The sequence below is a fragment of the Tachypleus tridentatus genome, chromosome 13 (genome assembly GCF_004210375.1).
Source record: "Tachypleus tridentatus isolate NWPU-2018 chromosome 13, ASM421037v1, whole genome shotgun sequence".
Lineage (NCBI taxonomy): Eukaryota > Metazoa > Arthropoda > Merostomata > Xiphosura > Limulidae > Tachypleus > Tachypleus tridentatus.
The window spans coordinates 258401091-258422488 of record NC_134837.1 but is presented as its reverse complement, the minus strand read 5'-3'; the positions used below and the strand labels follow the sequence as shown (position 1 = coordinate 258422488).

The 21398-nt window shown below is 36.2% G+C and overlaps 1 pseudogene across 1 annotated transcript in view; it reads right to left on the bottom strand.

Annotated features, from left to right (window-relative positions):
* The window catches only part of LOC143237368 (protein kinase C, brain isozyme-like), an 87506-nt pseudogene extending 66501 nt beyond the window's left edge, over nucleotides 1-21005 (bottom strand). The window contains exon 1 of the transcript XR_013020039.1: nucleotides 20721-21005. The product of XR_013020039.1 is annotated as a protein kinase C, brain isozyme-like (transcript). The remainder of the gene's footprint in view (nucleotides 1-20720) is intronic.
* Between the last annotated feature and the right edge of the window lie 393 nt (nucleotides 21006-21398).

The window sequence follows — 21398 nt, the reverse complement described above, 5'->3', positions numbered from 1 at the left end:
AAAGAAGTCCCACAAGATAAGAGTTTGTTCGGATAAAAAAATTGTATCATTACCAATTCAGAAGAATGCTTACGACATATTGAACAAAAGTAAAGTGCAAAAAATGACAAAAACAGAAAGCTAAAAACTCAATAATATGTTTTAATTAGGCTACAAATACTATTTAACTACGACCTAAACCAATCATAGTTCTGTACCTGGACGAAAGGTGGGGAATAAATTAGAATAGAGTGAAAAAAACAATTGAAATTATCATATATAACGTTGACGGACGACAAACCAAGAAAACTGGGTAAATAAAATCAGTTATATGTTATCAAATGTGCTAATACTTCGGCAAAGGTTTGTTTTCAACTGCACCAACAAGTGATAAACGATTATAAGAAAAAAACGAAAAAAAACACGCAATGTTTTATTTATAAAATTAAACTGCAAGAAGCTGCGCTCGTGTGGCACAGTCACGTATTGATCTTGTGCTAAAGGTCGATATTCCAAGTCTACCTGAACTCTCACTCAAGGAATATTGCTCTGAATTAAACGAGGTATTCTTAGATGTCGTGAGAATTGTTAAGTTACGTATTATTTGGACTAACGGAGAACTCTGTGCTGATGCAAACACACAAACGAATCTGCATACTCTACACAAGTTTAACTTGGCATGGAAGCTGTCTAATTAGATTCAACAGGCTGTATTCTATACTAATCGTTGTTTTATTTGGTTGTCCACAAATAAATGTCGGAATTCTCAGGATGATATTTAAAAGCTGAATACCGAGTAATTTATCGTTGCTTTGTTGGTTGGTGTAATCCAATGCTTGTCGCTAACAGGGTGGCTTAATTGTCTACTGTTTCAACTCTACTCAGAGCAAGTTTTGCAACCACCAAGGCAGCATGGACAAGAAGGACTTTCGTCTGATTTTCTTCTACGAGTTCAAACTTGAACGAAAAGTTACTGAAACTACACCGAACATCAACAAGGCATTCAGCCATGGATATGTTACTGAGCGTTGGTTCCAAAGGTTTCGACATAGAGATGGAAGCCTTGAAGACCAGGAAGGTCGTGGAAGAAAACCATCCTTAGATGAAAACACGTTAAGGAAAGCAGTTGAGACAGGCCCTCGCACAACAGCACGTGAGCTTGCAGAAAAGCTAGGCATAAGCAAACAAAGTATTGTCAACCACCTAAGTACAATTGGAAAGACGAAAAAGTTGGATAAGTGGGTTCCGCATGAGCTGACTGAAGATCAACAAAATTGGTGTTATGAGACCTGTCAAGGATGACGCTCCAAAAATTGGACGCATTGGGAATCGAGGTTCTGCCTCATCCACCTTATTCCTCCCATCTTTCCCCTACAGATTTTCATTTTTTATGCACTTTGACAACTTTTTGAACAATAAACACTTTCAAAACCAGGCAGCTGCAGAAGAAGCTTTCAGGGAGTTCATTGACCATAAAAGCTTTGATTTCTACAGCAGGGGCATAAACAGCATCGTTACACGTTGGCAAAAGTATGTTGAAGCAAATGGTGCTTACTTTAATTAAAGCATGTTTTACAACACTGGTTTATACTTTTTCAAACTTTGCAGTTCAAAAACATTTATTTGTGGACAATTTAATCATTTTTCTTTTGCACCATATCTCAACTTACACACAAGTCTTTTAATAGAGAAAATAGGAGCATGTTAGAGCGAGGTCTTACCGCTACCAGTTACACTCAATACATTAACGTTACTGTGTTTATTCCGTAAATAATTTCTTTTATTTCACGTCATCTTCAAAGAATTCCGATTGTATTTAGTTGTATTTTTGCTGTATTAACTTTAAAAATTCTTTAAAGTTAACATTTTCTTACACAAATTTTTCAATTCACTGGAACATTAGCAATGTGGTAGAAGTTGACGTACTTCTTGTTACGACTAATTACGACAAAGGGTAATTAGCCATCAATAAATAGCCTTATTTGTATGTTGTATAAACTTGTTAAACAAGCTACATGTACGAAGTGTTTACTACAGGCACAACGTTGTTTTAGGAATTACCTTCACTCCAAGAATACTTGGGCAGTGACGTTTCGCAACGCACCAGTTTTAACGCTTTTAAGTCTTCATAACAATGTGTTTGAAAAGCTTGCTAGATTCTATGACTTCTTTATATAATTATTAATATTCTTCCACCCCCAACCCCTCACAGGCATATCTTAGATGTGAAAGGGAATGAGTCATCAGATTAAATATATCCCTAAAGCCAAACCAGTGCATAAATGACTCATGACAGGGGTGACTTCCAACTGACAAGAGATTGAAGTCACAAGACCACCTCCTATAAACTTGTAATACACTTCATCTTCAGGTTGGCAAATCTCAAAGATTCAAATATAAACACTGGGAAAAAAAAATCAAACAATTTTGCATTTCAAAACTTGTGCTACATACAATATGGCGACGGAAATTCTCTTTTCACTCCCGACAGTAGACATTTATTTTTATATTTTAAACAACTCGTTTCAAGAAAAATTGTACACGGTTCACTGTGGTAAGTAAATAACAACCTACTCTACCATACACTCAACCACCACACAAAGTATAGTCTGGTTCTTTCAATTTACCTTTGTAAACTACCAGAAATCAGTATACAACAGTGACAAGTTTTCGGAAAATAGAATGAAAGATTAGGTTTCACGTTTGTATCAAGTATCTTTACTCCAATACTGCATTATCCCCCACACTCTCAAGTGATATACCACTGGAAAGTGTGGCAGGATTCATATTTACAAATCTTCGAAGTCTTCCTTAAATTTTAAATCGGTAGACCAATGAGAAGCCAGGTAGCCAGCCAGTCAACAGCATCAAATGCCAACTCTCGGGGTACTCTTTCTGACCAATTACATGGAATTTGACTAACACTTTTCTTACTTGAGAGTTGTGTGTGCGCAGTAAAAGCGTATCCCCTCAAAAAAAAAAAAAAACTACTACACAAGTGATAACAGCTTGGTTAGGTTTTATAGATATAAATACATTTATTTTTAAATAAGTGGTACAACATTTATCGTAAGTCGTATTTTGAAAAAACAGAGAAGATATCAGGTTAAATAAACACTGCTTAACAAGTTTGTTTTGGTATTTCGCGCCAAGCTACACGAAGGCTATCTGCGCTAGCCGTCCTTAATTTAGCAGTGTAAGACCAGAGGGAAGACAGCTAGTCATCACCACCCACCACCAACTCTTGGGTTACTTTTTTTTTACCAACAAACAGTGGAACTGACCGCACATTACAACGCCCACACGGCTGAAAGGGCGAACATATTTGGTGTGACGGAGATTCGAAACCTAACAAATTCCAGAAAATTTTGCGAACAAAACAAAGACAATGTGCGACAGAAAAACACTTGAAACTTGTTTTACTGCATGTTCTAAATCTTGTAAAAATGCTAAAAATTTGTTTCACCATTTACTTTAAGATCAACCATTTAAACTTCAAGTGTAAAAAGGAAAAATTAGATGTGTGCGCGTGCGCGTTCTCCAATGACTTTTCTCGGCAAATTAATATCTAAACCATTTATTCAAATTATTTCTAAACAAGTTATACAAAACTCATATTGTTTCAAACTTAAAAGAAACAACCAACGTTAACAAAAAATTTGGGTACGTCTAGATCAGTGGTTCTTAACCTGGGTTCAATCGAGCCCCAGGGGTTCGGCGGAGGTCAAGACACACACACTGTGTGTGTGTGTCCCCGTTCCGTTCACCCCACTCATATGATTCTTGACGTCATGCTCCACTTGGCCATCATTGGCTGCGGATGATCACGTCACATCACTTGGCCTTTATATCTGTGCTGCAGGGAACTTCGTGCGCTTAGCAGTCGACTTGTGACTGTAGTAATCGTGTGTCATTTGTGATTTTTTCCCTAATCTTTCAATCCCTTCATACTAACTATGTCGAGCAAAAACAGAAAGTGGTCGGACGAATACGTACAATATGGATTCACGTGTATAACGGAACATGATGGGAGTCAGCGTCCTCAATGCATGATTTGCAATGCCAAGTTGAGCAATTCTAGTCTAGCACCGGCAAAACTAAGAACACTCCCTAAAGCTGCATGGAGATGGGAAATACAAGAACACAACGCTTGCTGAATTCAAGGTAAAGAGAGCTAGGTTCGATGAAAAGGCTACTTTGCCTGTTTCCGTTTTTGTATCCATCGACAAACTGATCCTCACAGCATCGTACGAAGTTGCGTACTTGATCGCAAAGCAGGGCAAACCCACACCATTGGTGAAGCACTTGTAAAACCAGCTGCGTTGAAGATGGCGAATATCATGCTGGGAAAAGCTGCTGAAAATAAATTATACCAAATTCCTTTTTCAAATGACACCATCAGCAGCAGAATGGATGACATGAGCAACGACATCTTGGCTCAAGTAGTTGCAGATCTGATTTCAAGCCCAGCAAAATTCAGCCTTCAACTCGACGAGACCACCGACGTTTCCAATCTAAGCCAGCTTGTTGTATTCGTGCGCTATGTGAAGAACGACGAAATAAAAAGTTTTTTTTTTATTTTGAAAGTCTCTTACAACAACAACTAAGGCAGCCGACGAGAAGAAACTTGTGGATGACTTCTTCAGAGACAACGATCTTTCGTGGGATATGGTTTCTGCAGTTTGTTCGGACGGAGCTTCAGTCATGCTGGGACGAAACTCTGGTTCTGGTGCGCTAATGAAAGCCGATGCACCACACATCATTGTAACGCACTGTGTTTTACACAGGCATGCGTTGCCAACAAAATCCTTGCCTTCAAAACTGGCAGAAGTATTAAAAATTGTAGTGGAATGTGTGAACTTTGTGCGAAATAGTGCCCTGAAGCATCTTCAAAGAGCTGTGTAATGAAATGGGCTCTGAAAGCAAGGTACTTCTGTACCATTCTAACGTTCGGTGGTTATCCCGGGGAAAGGTGCTGAATCGTGTTTTTGTCATGCGTGTGGAATTAGCCCTGTTTGTGCGAGAGCAACAACATTCTCATGCAGATTGCTTCGAAAAATCCGAGTTCATTATCATTTTGGCGTACATGGCCGATATCTTCAATCATCTCAATCAACAGATGCAGGGCGGTAGAGTCAACATCATCAAAGCTGAAGAAAACCTGAAGGCTTTTCAATAAAAGCTACCGTTATTACAAACGACGAACAGAGAATGATAACTTCGCAAACTTTCCCCTGCTGGACGACTGTGTAAGTAAGATCAAAGTTGTGTCTGGAATTGGAGACATTTCTCTACCCGAGGAACTGAAGCAAGCAATTGCCATGCACTTAGATGAGCTCGCAAAGTCTCTCGACGGATACTTCCCCACCAGAGAATCATATCCAGCATGGTGAGACGGCCGTTCACGTTTAATGTTGCGACAGCCGATGTCAATGATGAATATCTCGATGAAATCATTGAACTTCAGCAGAGCCAGGTTCAACAGCAACTTTTCAGAACATCAACGCTCTCAACGTTTTGGTGTCACCAAATCGTAGCGTACCCTCTTATTGCTAAGAAAGCCCTTGAGATACTCATACCGTTTGTTACAACGTATCTTTGCGAGCAATCCTTTTCGAGGATGGTAGACATAAAAACAAAGAAAAGGAACAGATTTTGTTGGGAAAATGATGTGAGAGTAGCACTTGCCAAGGTGAAGCCGCGCATTTCTGAACTTGCCTCTGAAAGGCAACAGCAAAAGTCACATTGATTTGCAGTAAATATTCATCGAGTTGTGTTTTTGTTTTTGTTGAAATTCATGTTTTGTTGGTTTTGTTCTTTGAACACAGCGATATTGTGTGCAACTGATGCATGGTTCATTTTCTGCACTAATAAAGTATCTACTTATGTGCTGAATTTGAAAAAAAATCATATATTATTCTTTCAGTTACGAAGGGTTCAGTGAATGCAAGTACGAAACTTCCGGGGTTCAGTACCTGCAACAAGGTCAAGAACCACTGGTATACATTCATTGTCTGCTACAGCTTAACGGTCCAAATCACGTTCGACTGGGGGCCAAAGCATTAACTTACAGACGTTTCGAGCCCACCAATTTAGTTGGGGGTCTTGTGTTACAGTTAATTCGGTATGACTAGAAATGTCTCACTACCATTTGCCCCCCTTTCAAGTTTGGGAGTAACTGCCCCTGCTAAGGGGAGGGTCATTTTTTTTTAATATATATTAACTGTGAGAACTGCTCGGAACTACGCTCCACTGGTCTTTACATATTAACTGTGAGGACTGCTCGGAACTACGCTCCACTGGTCTTTACATATTAAATGTGAGAACTGCTCGGAACTACGCTCCACTGGTCTTTACATATTAACTGTGAGGACTGCTCGGAACTACGTTCCACTGGTCTTTACATATTAACTGTGAGGACTGCTCGGAACTACGTTCCACTGGTTTTTACATATTAACTGTGAGGACTACTCGGAACTACGTTCCACTGGTCTTTCTTTACGTAACTTTTATTTATCACCGACGTTACGTATGTTGTTTATTTTACATTATCATATTAATCGCTAGTTAAATTTAAAAGCGCCTACCAGGCATTATTATTGATTATCTGCTATGAACAAAATACAAGAAAAACGGTCTTCACCAATAACTCGTTTTGATGTATGAACACAGTAAAACAAAGTTCCTTCAAGCAGAACTATATGGCTTCCTATAGTAACAACATGAAGTCTTTCAACCCTCACAGAACCGTACTTCCGATAAGTTTCTCAGCTGTAAAAATCATCTCAGCCTAGCTTTAAACGTTTCTCATTATTTCCTGGGCTAGTGGTGGCCCACAGTTTAGGCCTTAACACACAACAAAAGAACGCTCTCATCTTTGGGGCTACAAAAGCGCTATAAGAGTGATTGTCAAATCTCGCTATTCGCCCGCACAGAAGTAATCCAATAGTTGGCAGAGAATGCCATTCAGTAACTACCTTTACTTTAGAATATCAGTTCCATATAAGTTAACGGCCTCGTGTAGTTAACTCTTTCTGAAGTTTTACACGAAATCCTAAAACGCAATTATAAAACCTTCGAACTTGTGCCTAGAAAACTATGCATATTAAGCGTCTATGGACGAAGTTGACAAGACGAGACGGTATATTATTCAATTTTCTAATAGAGTGACTGATCTAGTGACAAAAAGTATCCCTAAATTAGTGCCCGGCATGGTCAGGTGGTTAGGTCGCTCGACTCGTAATCCGAAGGTCGCGGGTTCGAATCCCGGTCGCACCAAACATGATCGCCCTCTCAGCCGTGGGGGCGTTATAATGTCACGGTCAATCCCACTATTAGTTAGTAAAAAAGTAGCCCAAGAGCTAGCGGTGGGTGGTGATGATTAGCTGCTTTCCCTCTGGTCTTACATTTCAAAATTAGAGACGGCTAGCGCAGATAGCCCTCGTGTAGCTTTGCGCAAAAACAAACAAACCCTTAAACTATAACTATGGTGTTTAAGTCGCATTTTCTTTCCACGTATTAGACAATAATGTGTTTAAAAACATGTGAAGTAAGTAGTTCATTCCGAGATAGAGAACGGGTAGTACATGAGTAGATATATACAGGACGACAGGGAGCTATGTTAACAAACACGTTTTTGTTTTGTTTTTTTGCGGGGGAGGGGTTTCCCAGGAATGTTAGGGTTTCCCAGGAAACTAGTTAATAATTTCAGTTTGGTAGTTTAATAGGCAAGTTGTTCCCGGCTTTTTTTATGCCACAGTTCAGAATCCCCGAGCCAGCAGCTTAACCCTGACGCATTGAATTTATTGAAAAGACAACAACTTCAGAGTAGTTTGTATTCACAGAAAAGGAACATGAAAGGACATAATTAAAGCGAGTCGGCAACACGAACGTTGAGTGTTGATTGACTGGAAAGGAATATAAGAATAATTGCCTTCCAAATTTAAGGAGTGGGGTCCATTTTCTTTTTACCGATTTCAAGAGGTTCTGTATTCACACAGATATATCTATACGAAAGATAAAGGTTAAATATCGTATACAATATTTTGGAAAAAAACGAATGTTTATACACCGCAATTGTACTAAGCGAGATATTTTTTTCTTCACTGTCAGCTCCACATGGTTTTGTCAAAGGTACGTTCATCCGATTGGTTTAAACATGCTAAAAATGCACGTGTTGAGAATGTTATTCGCAATAATTATTTGTAACAATTTACTTATTTGATGTTCCTGAAGTATGGATATTGACATGAAATACAACTCTACATATTTTATCAAATTTTAACACGTTCTAATTGCATAACAACATAACTTGGAACAATGATTGCCTGTAAGTCAAATACATATGAATAGAAAGAACAATACAATGCCAAACTGACCTACTAATCTCCTGCCACACTTGACTATATCAATAATAAAATGCCAAACTGACCTGCCAGTCTCCTGCCACACTTGACTACATCAATAATAAAATGCCAAACTGGCCTGCCAATCTCCTGCCACACTTGACTACATCAATAATAAAATGCCAAAACTGACCTGCCAGTCTCCTGCCACACTTGACTACATCAATAATAAAATGCCAAAACTGACCTGCCAGTCTCCTGCCACACTTGACTACATCAACAATAAAATGCCAAAACTGACCTGCCAGTCTCCTGCCACACTTGACTACATCAATAATAAAATGCCAAAACTGACCTGCCAGTCTCCTGCCACACTTGACTACATCAATAATAAAATGCCAAAACTGACCTGCCAGTCTCCCACCAGACTCGATTATTTCAACACCAAACTCACAACCAATCTCATGATAAACATATCTCACAAGGATAGTTCGATCGTAGTTAAGTACAAAGCCAAACAACAAGCTATGTCGCGCCCACAGCGGGTATCGATTTTTTTTAGCGTTAGAAATTCTATGAATCTATTCCTACGAAGTAAAGAAATGCAAGCTCAACACAGACTATACGATAAATGAATAAACGTGAACATTCACAGTAAAAAAAAAAAAATGGAAGCATGGTTTTACAGTGATACTTGTTTTTCTCTTCCGTTGTAATATTCATTTAAAAAAACATAGCGCGGAAATAACAAAGCGATCCACAGAAAACGATCGAAATAAAATAATCCACAGATGAAGGGTTAATCAATAAATAAAACAAGTTTCAAAAATACTAAAACAAGAAGTTACAGCAAGCAGTAAAATACAAACTGCCTCATTTGAATTCCTCTGTTCGAATAGATTGTATATATACAAATACATATGTATACACACACTAGTACTATAATAAATGCGTTTCGTTTTAGTACGTTTGCTGGCCATATGGTTGACCAACTAGCAACAGGTGTAGCACACATTCATGTAGCAGTTGTTTTTTCATGAGGACTTCTAGTTAGTAAGAGCACATGCACGACGTAAAAGTTTTAGGTTACGAGTTAAAAGTGACAATTAACAGGTATTCATTATTGTAAACTGTGTGTGTGTGTTTTCATCATTGTAAAACTTTAAACACAATGGATATATGTTAGCACACTAAAACAACAGCCTGGCCTCAGAACAGGCGGAATTATGTGAAAGTGTTAATGTAGCATATTGTACTTATAAAATCGTAACATTCAGATATGGTTAGAAAGAAAGAAAAAAAATCCCGAGAAACCAAATCCTTTAACAAACAAAAAAGGGAATAAACAAAATCAAACTTTGTGTTGAAACACGTTCAACAAAACATCACAGTAACAAAAATGACGTCAGAAAAGAAATTGGAAGACTGTGTTGTTTTTAAACTGTTGAAAATGAAAGAAAAACAGAGATTTTTTAGAATATAAAAGTTGGTTACAAGTGGCTTAAAATTCATTTAATTTTAAATGGTTCCATCCAATCAAGTAAAAAAAAACAAACACATTTTTTAGCATTCCAGGGCTATGTGCGCTAGCCGTCCCCAGTTTAGCTGCGTGAGACTAGAAGCAAGACAGCTAGTCATCACCACCAACCGCTAACTCTTGGGATACTCTTTTACCAACGAATAATGGGATTGATCAAAACATTATAACGCTCCCACGACTGAAAGGGCTCCTTTTTTTTTTATAACACTTCCTAATTTTTAGCTTTCCTCCATTTTCTTTATTATAAATTATCTTTATAAAAACCCAGTCATTTTTCATGACCTTAGTCTAATACTATTGAAATTAATTACCAATCTATTGATATTTGGCCTGGCATGGCCAAGCGCGTGAGGCGTGCGACTCGTAATCCGAGGGTCGCGGGTTCGTGCCCGCGTCGCGCCAAACATGCTCGCCCTCCCAGCTGTGGGGGCGTTATAATGTTACGGTCAATCCCACTATTCGTTGGTAAAAGAGTAGCCCAAGAGTTGGCGGTGGGTGGTGATGACTAGCTGCCTTCCCTCTAGTCTTACACTGCTAAATTAGGGACGGCTCGGTGCAGTGGGCTAACAACCTACTCACTTAAATACTTGTTGAAGAATCCGCAAGCGATTGCGGCCCTATGTTCCTAGATGGAATCTAATGGTGATAACTAACTAACTATTGATATTTAGGTCTGACGCAAACCACTAATAAACGTGTGTATATTATACAGTGCATGTAAAGAAAACCAGCCAAGAACTGTGTGGATTTACACAGAAAAAAAATACAATTAAAGAAGTCAGACAAACATGCTCCCCCCATAAGTAGCATAGCGGTATGTCTGTGGACTTGCACGCAAGAAACCGGTTTTCGATACCCGTGGTGAGCAGAGCACAGACAGCCCACTGCGTGTTTAATTTCAAACAAACAGAAAAACATAACGAACGCAAGACAGACATTTTATACAAGTTTAAAAATCTGTAACAGGTTCATTTTTATAGCTATTGAAATCACACTCAGAGCTGTTTATTAACTACACAGCAGAAAAAGTCTTAGTTCTAAAATTTATTTTTTTTATTAACGTCAGTAATGACGCATCTTACGCACGCGCGCACACACACTGGTTGATTATTACACCATCCCTGAACTACAGAATTCAATTATTTCAACAAGTAAAAACGCTGACAGCTAACATAGTAACTTTAGACGTTATGGTATATTAAAATCATTTCGGGCATGCGTACAATAAGTTTAAAAAAACAAACAATATTCAAATATTAAGTTATCCTGCAAATGTGTTCTTTCTTACACGACCGAAAGGAATAAATGTACACTATTATTATATCAAAATTATCGATTCAGCCAAGCGAGTTATAGCACGACCATTAACGTTTAATTTTTTTTGGACTTCGTAACATTTTCATGAAAGAAATGAATTATTCGCTGTATAACAAATGAAACCCATCACGTGATCGTAATGCGTTTGTTTAGGCGGTCATCTACATCGGTACATCGCTACCCCCCTCTCTCTATATCTTTATAATATATGCTTCTGATCAGAGTATACTGTGCACTGTACTTATAACAAAATTACAAAAAAACTAGACATCCGTGCAACTATTTAAATATATCTTTCCCTTACGTATCTGCTAATAAAAATCAGAATGCATTGTTTCATCAGTTGTGTGTACTCGTTGCTAACAATACTTCTGGCCATAAATCCAATAATGTCTCAAAAGGTTCGACCAGCTTAGGAGGTTTAAGTCAGTCTTAAAAACAAATTATAAAGATGAGAATCCAAATCAATCTTTATAATAAAAGTACAATACTAAAAAAGAAAGTATAGTAAAAATATAACGACCCGAGGTTGAGTTAATGGTACAATTAATTATGTAAACGCAATAAAACACGAATAAAGAGAAAAAAAAGACATTACTCAGGGAATCTAAAAACACTAGTGCTGGACCATAGGTGGCGCTTGGTTAGCGAGTTTTAACAATTTTATATTGCTTGTTTCAGGGCAAAGCTTTGTTTGTTTTGAATTTCGCGCAAAGCTATACGAGGGCTATCTGCGCTAGCCGTCCCTAATTTAGCAGTGTAAGACTAGAGAGAAGGCAGCTAGTCATCACTACCCAACGCCAACTCTTTGACTACTATTTTACCAACGAATAGTGGGATTGACCGTCACATTATAACGCCCCCACGGCTGAAAGGGCGAGCATGTTTGGTGCGACGGGAATTCAAACCCGCGACCCTCAGATTACGAGCAGAGTGCCTTAACTACGTGGCCATGCCGGGCCTAGGGCAAAGCTACACTGGGCTTTCTGCTGTATCCACTGAGGGGGAATCAAACCTTAGATTTTAGCGTTGTAAAATCGTATGTTTATAGCCGTCCCATCGGAGGGTAAATTGTATACCGATTTCATTAATTGTAACTTACGATACATCGATACAAAGGTTAAAACTATCCATTTCTTTCCACATGCGCGCGCACACACACACACACTGATGTAAATTTTCGTGACAGGAAACGGTTTGTTAAGCATAAGAGTGGGTTAACACGCTATTGTACTGAACGATTTACAATCAAGTTCACTGCAACTTCTAATACGTACCCACATTAATAACGACGTTGTTCAGCAGCAAAAATAAAATTAATATTAATGAAGTTAACGCAACAACGGCACGTGCGCGCTTTGAAAGAATGACAAAAGAACTACGAGCTTACGACCTGCAAGAGTTGAGAATTCTCGAAACGGAATGTGTGAAAGATAGTATTAATAATTCAGTGTCTAATCTAAATACCCTAACATTTAATATTGTTATTATTATTACTATTACAAGTTTCATTTCGTTTGACAATAAACTTAAATATTACAACGTTTTTTTATGAAAACAGTGAAAAGACACTAAAAATTTCAAACATGGCGAATACGACAAATTTCTTCCATTGTACAAAGTTTCTCTATCATTCCTAAATAAAAAAAAAATTCCTACCAAATACCAAAACGTATTGGATAAGGAAGTATCAGTACACTTGTGTACTTCAGAATGACCGAATCGGTGATCGAAACCGTCGTAAGTGATTCAGAAATATTTGTTCTTACTGTTAAGAATGTAACTTGTAATAAAATAACACTTGTAACTGGTTAGTGAACTCAAGTCGAAACTATAAATTTATTCCGATTGTCTATAATACAGGATAAGAGAAGCTCGAAAACGGGAGCGATTGGCGTGTTTCTCACAAATCTTACAACGAAAGTTGTTTGTTTCGAATGTTTGCGCAAAGCTACACGAGGGCTATCTGCGTTAGCCATCCCTAATTTAGCAGTAAAAGACCAGATGGTTGGTTGTTTAGAATTGAGCACAAAGCTAAACAAAGGGCTATATGGGCTAAGATTAGAGAGAAAGCAACTAGTTATCACCACCTACCGCTAACTCTTGTACTACACTTTTACCAACGAACAGTGGGATTGACCGTAACATAATAACGCCCCCATGGCTGAAAGGGCGGGTATTTTTGGTGCGATGGAGATTCGAACCTGCAACACTCGGATTACGAGTCAAGCGTCCTAACCACCTGGCCATGCTACCGAAAGACGTTAGCAAATAATTTATTAGAGTTAATAATAGGTCCTGGTTCAAAATGGTCAGTATGCTAGCGTTTAGCGAGAAATTATTTAAGAGCATGACCAACCATTTCGCATTTAAATAACATCAAAATAAAATGATGATAAATCTTAGAGACATCGATGGACTACACGCCTGTTACTTTTCAACCGATATAACCTTAAAGCGGCTTTATTACTTAGAAGAATGTTGCAGACAAGGAAAATGTCACGTTACCACGTATAACATTGAAAATACAGAAAAAAAAAAGATGAAAACCTTTATAAGATGTAACCCTTCTTGGCACAGTCTGTTATCCCCCACCTCCCCAAAGACCTCAGGAATAGGTCATGATATAGGTATGATAAATATGTGGGCAATGAGAAAGGATGAAATGTATTCCTAAAGCCCTAACATCAAAGCCAAACTTGGAATGATAACTAGGGGTTGGGGATGTTGGATGTGACACGCGACATGTGACTACGGTATTAATTATTTGCACGTGTTTGAAAATTGTTCAATTAGAATTTTTCTTATAAGTTTGACATACTTGCATGATTTACAGACGATAATCGTGAAAATATAAAACTAATATTTACGAAGTAAACAATTTCTAATTATTTATTCACAATCGATAAATGCGCACTCGTCTAGTAGCTCTTTGTGTATAGCTAGTAAGTTTGGTGCATGCAAGTGTAGAGATTGCACGGACGGTTTAGCACGTTATGCTAAACAAATTTTAGATCTTCGTGTCATTACAATCCACTTCCCCACGTCTGGTCATGCTCTAGATCATGGTTCGGCAACCTACGACCCTCAGTCCCCAAATGAAATATCACATCTACTTGGCCCATGGTGATCCTAGAAAAGAATTCAAGTTTGTAACTTAATGTGGCCTTCCATCTGCTCACAGACATAGCCTCTGGCCCCTGTGCGGAAAGAGGTTGCCAACCCCTGCTCTGGATGATGACTGTGCATACTGACAACAGGACTACAGCGTGGTCTCTATTGCAATGGGCTCTGTTGTAAGATTGTCAAGTCCCATTTAACTACTTCTCCTCACACACTTTCTATAATTTACCTAGTGTACAAGAGTGACAATTTACCCTTGTTAATTTCAACAATGGTCGCAGATAAATCCATTCAAGCTAAATCCAGCAATTTAAATAGACTGTCTTTGTATAATATAATATGAATACCCCTTTCACTTTCCATGGCACTACAAGTGGAAATTTTATCTTTATGTACCTATACCCTGTAGACCTCATTTCCAAAAGGAGACCCTTCAGTTGATACTGTGGGCTGTTGTCAAGTGTTCATGTATTCTCAACTGTTACAAGATGTCACACTTTGCTCACCATGGGTATACTGTAATTTGTTGCAGGTCTCTTTTTGGATGGTCTTAGTACCCCAAACTGATCCATCTTCATTTGTTTTCTAATACTATTTACTACAAGGGATATTTTCCTCTTAGAAATCTTAAATCTTCAATAATAACAAATCTTTATGATCCAAAATGTATGGGTTTTTAAAGTAAAAAACATTAACATTCCATTCTCAAAACAGAGCAATTTTCAGTGGCATAACACTATCTAAAAACATCAAGTCAGCATCAAGATGTAATTCTGATACCAATACACCCAATTCCACCACAACTTTAATGAGACATGTTGATTTACACATTTGGGTGTGTGTATGTGTGCGTACTTTTGTTTTATGTCATTAAGCCACAGTCTTGAGTCCACACACACACAAATAATAATAAGCTGGATATTACAAAATATTTCCAAACACTACAGTCACAATCTGTTTTCACCATAAAGATCACCACCCCAGGTTATGTATAGTCTTTCACACTCCAATGCCTATTCAACAAATGTATTAATATAACTTAACCAACTACCTATCAGTAGGTATGCTACTTTAAGTTTTTCACAATGAAAATTTATCAAAGCCATGTATGCATATATAGAACATCCATTTTTTATACCGGTCACTCCTCCTTGTGCAGTATTCCACAAAACTTACCACTTCACCAGTTACATGCATTTGGTGCTTAAAGACAAAGACAAATCATACCTTCTCCACTTCTTCCACACCTGTCTTTTAGTATCATACTAACAGTTGTTATTTGCTGTATTTCCATCATATCAGTTTTATACCAAGGGCCATCATAAAAAGCCTCACCTGATATGTTAAACTTTTAACAACACCTTTTCTCTCATACAAGTGAAGAATTCCTTTTACCACTTCTCAGTGTAACACTTAATAAATTCATGACCAATTGCCAAGACTAACTTCTTATGAATCAATTGACAAATGCATGTACGTATAAGTCCAATATGGATAACTTGCTGCCAAAATAGGTATCCATCTCCTTAAGATAAATAATATATATATACCAAAAAATCCAAATCAGACTTTAGAAAGACCATAGTAGAAACATTCTTCTAATCAAAGTAATGCCAAGAAGTCCATTTTTAACAAGTTTTAAGTTTTCACCAATCTCATAAAAATACAGTTTTTACACTTAATGTTTTGTATGAAGAAATATCAAGCAAGATACACTTGTTAAAAATAAATTGTAATGTTATTTATTACCACGTTTCTACCTCTACGTAACACTCAAATTCCACAAAGTTTAAGGATAAATCACATTTGGGTATGAAATAAAGATGGATTCCTAAAACTTCCAACCAAATTAATTCTACTGACAGAAACTAAACATGCAAGTAAAATCTCAACATTTCTTACAACAAAAAGGTAATTCTCGGCAAATGCTTCTTTTATCCACAGAACTTTTCCAATTAGAGTTTCCTAAAAGGTCAAACATTGACACTTCTTCATTTTTGAACTTACGTGCATGTAAAAACTATTTGGTTCAAACTCCAATCATAGTTCTGACATTTAAGCCTCACAAATGTTTTCTGTTGTTGTTGTTTTTTAACCATTGGAATCTCTCCTGAACAACATTTCATATTGTGAACTTGACATTACTGTACCAAGTCTTCTGATTTATCTTGCCACTGTCCCCCCCATCAAAAATTAGAAAAGTTACATCTTTTATAAACACTAAATGTAAAGACAAACTTGCTAAAACCCAATGGTTCTTATACAACAGCAATACTAATATCCTGTTCTGTGGTACAAGTAAAATAAAAAAAATAACATTCTAAAGTGACACATCAGAAATTCCCTAGGCTTGCATGACAAAGAATAATTATCCCATTCAATTTTCAAAATGAAAGTTCTAACAAACAAGTTTCTACGAGCATTATGACTTATAGCATGTATGTTCCCTCATCTATAATTGACATAATAATAAAATTATTAAACACCAATAGATTTTTCAATGAAAATCAATAAGATTGATTCTCGAGGCATTTTATTGGTTATTTTTCCTGCTCCACCTATTGAGCAAATACTCATTAAACAAATGTGTATACAATACTATAAAAACAATGCTTCATTTCTTTTATCAATGTACACCATTTTTTAGGTAGTTAATCCAAATTAATATGTGGCTGTTGAGAAAAAAACTATATATTTCAATTTCCATTTTATATCACAATGGAACATTTCACATAATTACAAAACTAGAATGAATAAGTCTACACTTAATGTTAACAGCATAATTCTTGTAACTGAAAAATGCATTTTAACATATTTTACAAAGTAACAAAATACAACCAACTCAATACTGTACAATGTAATCTCTAAATTAAGCCTTGTCAACGGTTCAGGTCAGAAATATAGTGAGACTGTATTTCAAAACGTTAATTACAGCCACAGCTGCCTCTCCCCCCAACTAGTATTCATTGCACTGTGAAAAGCATTTCTGCATTATATATATATATTATTTGCAGATTATCTGTCAGAAAAGATAATATATATTTGTTGTTTTCAACTTGAAAGGAAGTAAAGAGGAAGTACTCCAGAGAGATGTTGAATAAATAAATAATTATGTTTCTCATTTTGCAGAGGGTTCACAATACATGCAATTTTTAGTTTATGCATGACAGGAAAATATATCTTCACAAAACTATACACTAAACACAAGACTTGTCAAATTATGCGTAAATAAGCTCACCTCAGCAAGTTTTTTTTGTTGTTGTTTATTCTCTCCTTTACCTTACATTACTACCTTTCAACACTAAAAAAAACACATACAACAGTAAGCTAGTTTACTACTGCCTTCAGCTGCTACATATGTTACTTTTTCTGTGAAGTATTTTCCCAAAACCTTTCACATTTCTGCACTGAAAGTTGGAATTATGGTTAGCCACTAGTTTTCAGTAGGCTAGGACAAAATGTTTTAAAGGTAAAGACGAACAAATTAGTTTGTGGCAGTGAATGTTAACACATGACTAGAACTAATTCATCTTCTCTAAGAAATTCAACAGATGTTGATAATGTTGCCAAACACAAACTTACACAGATATTCTTGACACCTATCAGCAATTGCATTACGAAGTCTTGGTTAAATAAACATTTACAAGGTGCCATCAAGAAACTTGAAAATCTTTCTTAATGACTATTAAAATAGAAAGAAGGAAATATTTATTCACAAAAATAACTTATGACCTTTCACAAAGTTAGTACCAGAGACTGAAATCTGGCACTCAATACTCGTGACTGGTCTTTTCACATATTTTACTTTAAATGGCAATGGTACATATATCCCACTAGATGTACTTATATTTATTTTAAAAGTACCTTTGAAAAGATACTGCATATTTGTTCCTTGTTAATCTATACTTGGAATTTGAGGAAAGATTCAGAGCATAATGATATTAAAAATGGCAAAAATAGAGAACAGAAGGAGGGTAACAAATAAAGTTTTGTTTTTTGAAGGATATAAATAGAAAGGTTCTTGGAATAAAACCATTTAAAAAAAAATTAATCAATTATAACTACTAGAGCAGTAGTAGCATTTTCAGTGATAGTACAATAACAGGAAATAATATTTTTATTACTATTATTTAAATTTAAAATACCTCAATATCTGCAGTAAAAGTTCCAGTTCCCAGGGGACAACTGTAAATCTTAAAATGTCAATTTTTATTGGTAAACATGTGTCTTAGAGAAAGAAAAAAATTTAATGGATCAATGACGTAGTCTTGGTTATACACTTGAGAATAGAAAGCCGTTTCTATACCTAAGATATCCATTAGGGTATTCTATGAAGAAAGAAAATATTATTCTATCCTTAAAAAGATGTAGGGGAAGAATATCTCCCACATATCCCTGTAAAAATTACTTCTAAGTGCAAGATTACCAATTAAAAGGGGAAGGGACAAAAGTAAAACCCCTAATGACAAGGTCAACTGTGGTTAAAAATGACCAACTTTGGGTTTTACATCTACAAATTCCAAGTTTTTTTTGTTGTTGGTAATAACAATTGTTTTTTCAACTTTGTGTTATAATGTGGCAGAATCTCAGTTTGAAGGATGTACGAAGATGTAATTATGAATTACGAGGAAGACATGAAGGTTATGACATGAAGACATGAAGTAAAAAATACTAAAAAATTTCATTCTTCTAGTTCAAGATTTTAGCTGTGAGAGAAACAGCTTAAACGTGTTTTCTCTCAAGTCTTGAAGAGCCGAAAGTGGCTCAATTTAGGCATTCAAGTCCTGAAAACCTCAATTTCAATTGAAATTTCAATATTAGGTTGACATTTGTCGAGTAGTTTGTTAGGGAGAAAGCTCACATACAGATTTATACAACATTACATTTATTTGTAGCATTTTATTAAGAAATAACCTTCAGAGGCTTCACATTTTGGTCCTCTTAGTTGGAAGGTGGAGTCAACTCACTAAGAACCAGACTTGTACATAAATAGGCAACCATATATATATATATATACACATTTAGCCCCCCACTGGTACATTGGTAAGTCTATGGTACTACAATGCTAGAATCAGGGGTTCAATTCCCCTTAGTGAGCTCAGCAGACTGTCCAATGTGGCTTTGCTATAGAAAAACACAAACACACATTTAGGACATTTTTAAGTAGGAAAAAAACCAAGATTCAAAATTATTGCAGAAAAAAAGAAAATCTTAGAATAGGTGTTATGGAAAGTTTAACAAATATAAACAGACAAAACTTATTAATTCTCAATTATTTATATAATAGCAAAGAAGTAAAAGTAGAGACTTCAATGACAGTACAAAATCTACTACAGTATGAAAAAAATAAAACCAGTTACAAAAGGCTTGATAAAATTGCAAAAATATTTATAAGTTTTAGAAACAGTCAGGTCATGGAACACAAACACTAAACAAATTAATGAACAAGAATGGGTTTCAACAGGATGTCATGAACCCAAATCCTTAACACATCTTATCACTTGTGACATGTACAACCTGGAGATAATAATGTACCCAAATTTCTTGAACATGTTTCAAACTTACTGTTGAGATACCAAGGGTCTGGAGGGGGAGAATTTTTCCACTGCATCTACCTGTTTACATAGCAGACTAAATACAACCAATAATAAAGCACAATGGCCTTACATTTCAATACCAAATTATTTTCATGAATATATTTCTCAAAATCACATTTACTTATAATTAACTTAACATACAATTTGAAAAAAATCGTTACTTGATATTTTTCCAATGAAGTGTTAAAATAGAAAAACATGTGTGCCAGCCAATCAAAATCAAATATAGATATTGGTCTGTTTAAACCGTTAAATTGTATACACTTCTCAATACCGTTAACTAAAGTAATAGTTCATTTTTTCTCCACAGGATAAGATCAAAATACCAGTTTTACTCTATCACTCAGTATCACATTCTAGAATGGTGACCAAACTATTTACCCAGTTTTTATTTACTAAATGACAAACTAAGTGTGATGTAAAATAAATTTAAAAAAGGACATTATAATTCCGTTCGACACCCACTGTTTATCTCACATCGTTTCTTTACACAGGACTACGCTCTGAAGTAATAGCTATTCTTTGCAAAAAGTTTCCACATAACAACTCATATAGTACAGTATTTATATAGTCTATTCTTGATTCCAGACTTAAAAAAATAATTTTTTACTCATCAAATTAAACGTACGGCAAGTATAATATTGAAAATTTTAGAAATGTTAACCTCACATTTATCGAACCAACTTTTATATTTCAATATTATTAATATTTGACTACCATAATTTAACTTCAGTATAACCATAAACCCACGCCTTGTTACTATTAACCTGTTACGCAAACTTAAGAAATACGAAAGACGTAAACCAGTAATCGACTCACCAAATGAAGTCTTTACAATGGCTACAGAAAGTCGGCTGTTTGAAGAACCTTGGAATGAACTTATGATCTTTAATAACGTACACATTTTTCTTTTTTAGAGCACCTTTTCTCCCTCGTAATTTAAACGGGCTTTTTATAAGCACCAAATCCGCCTCATCATAAGTGTCGTCAGCCATGTTTCCAGCCTCTTAATCCCAGTAACCCCGTCCTTTACCGGTGGTTTTATAACAGGACGCGCACGCGCTAAGCTACATCGTACTGAACTGCCATAATTTCACCGTCTACTCAAAACTAACGTGATAAAATACAGCAACATGTCACGGTATGCAGAGAATGATATATAAAACGTAAACTGAAGTAAAATGCCCACGCGTTCTTCGAGGATCTACTCGCGCAAAACAAGCCTTCAAATAATTTCTGAAAATTTTTCAACAGTTTGTATTTTCTTTAATTTACAACCTTGCGTTCATTTAGATTAACAATGAGAATAACAAGTTATACGTCTTTCCCTCCAATGGTACTATGGTATGTCTGCAGACTTAGACTGCTAAATACCGGGTTTCGATATCTTTGGTGGGCAGAGCACAAACAGCCCTTTGCGCATAATAACAGACAAGATTATAACTCAAGTTGGTTCGTTTTAAACGTAAGGTAGTAATTATTGCATATAGTTCAAGG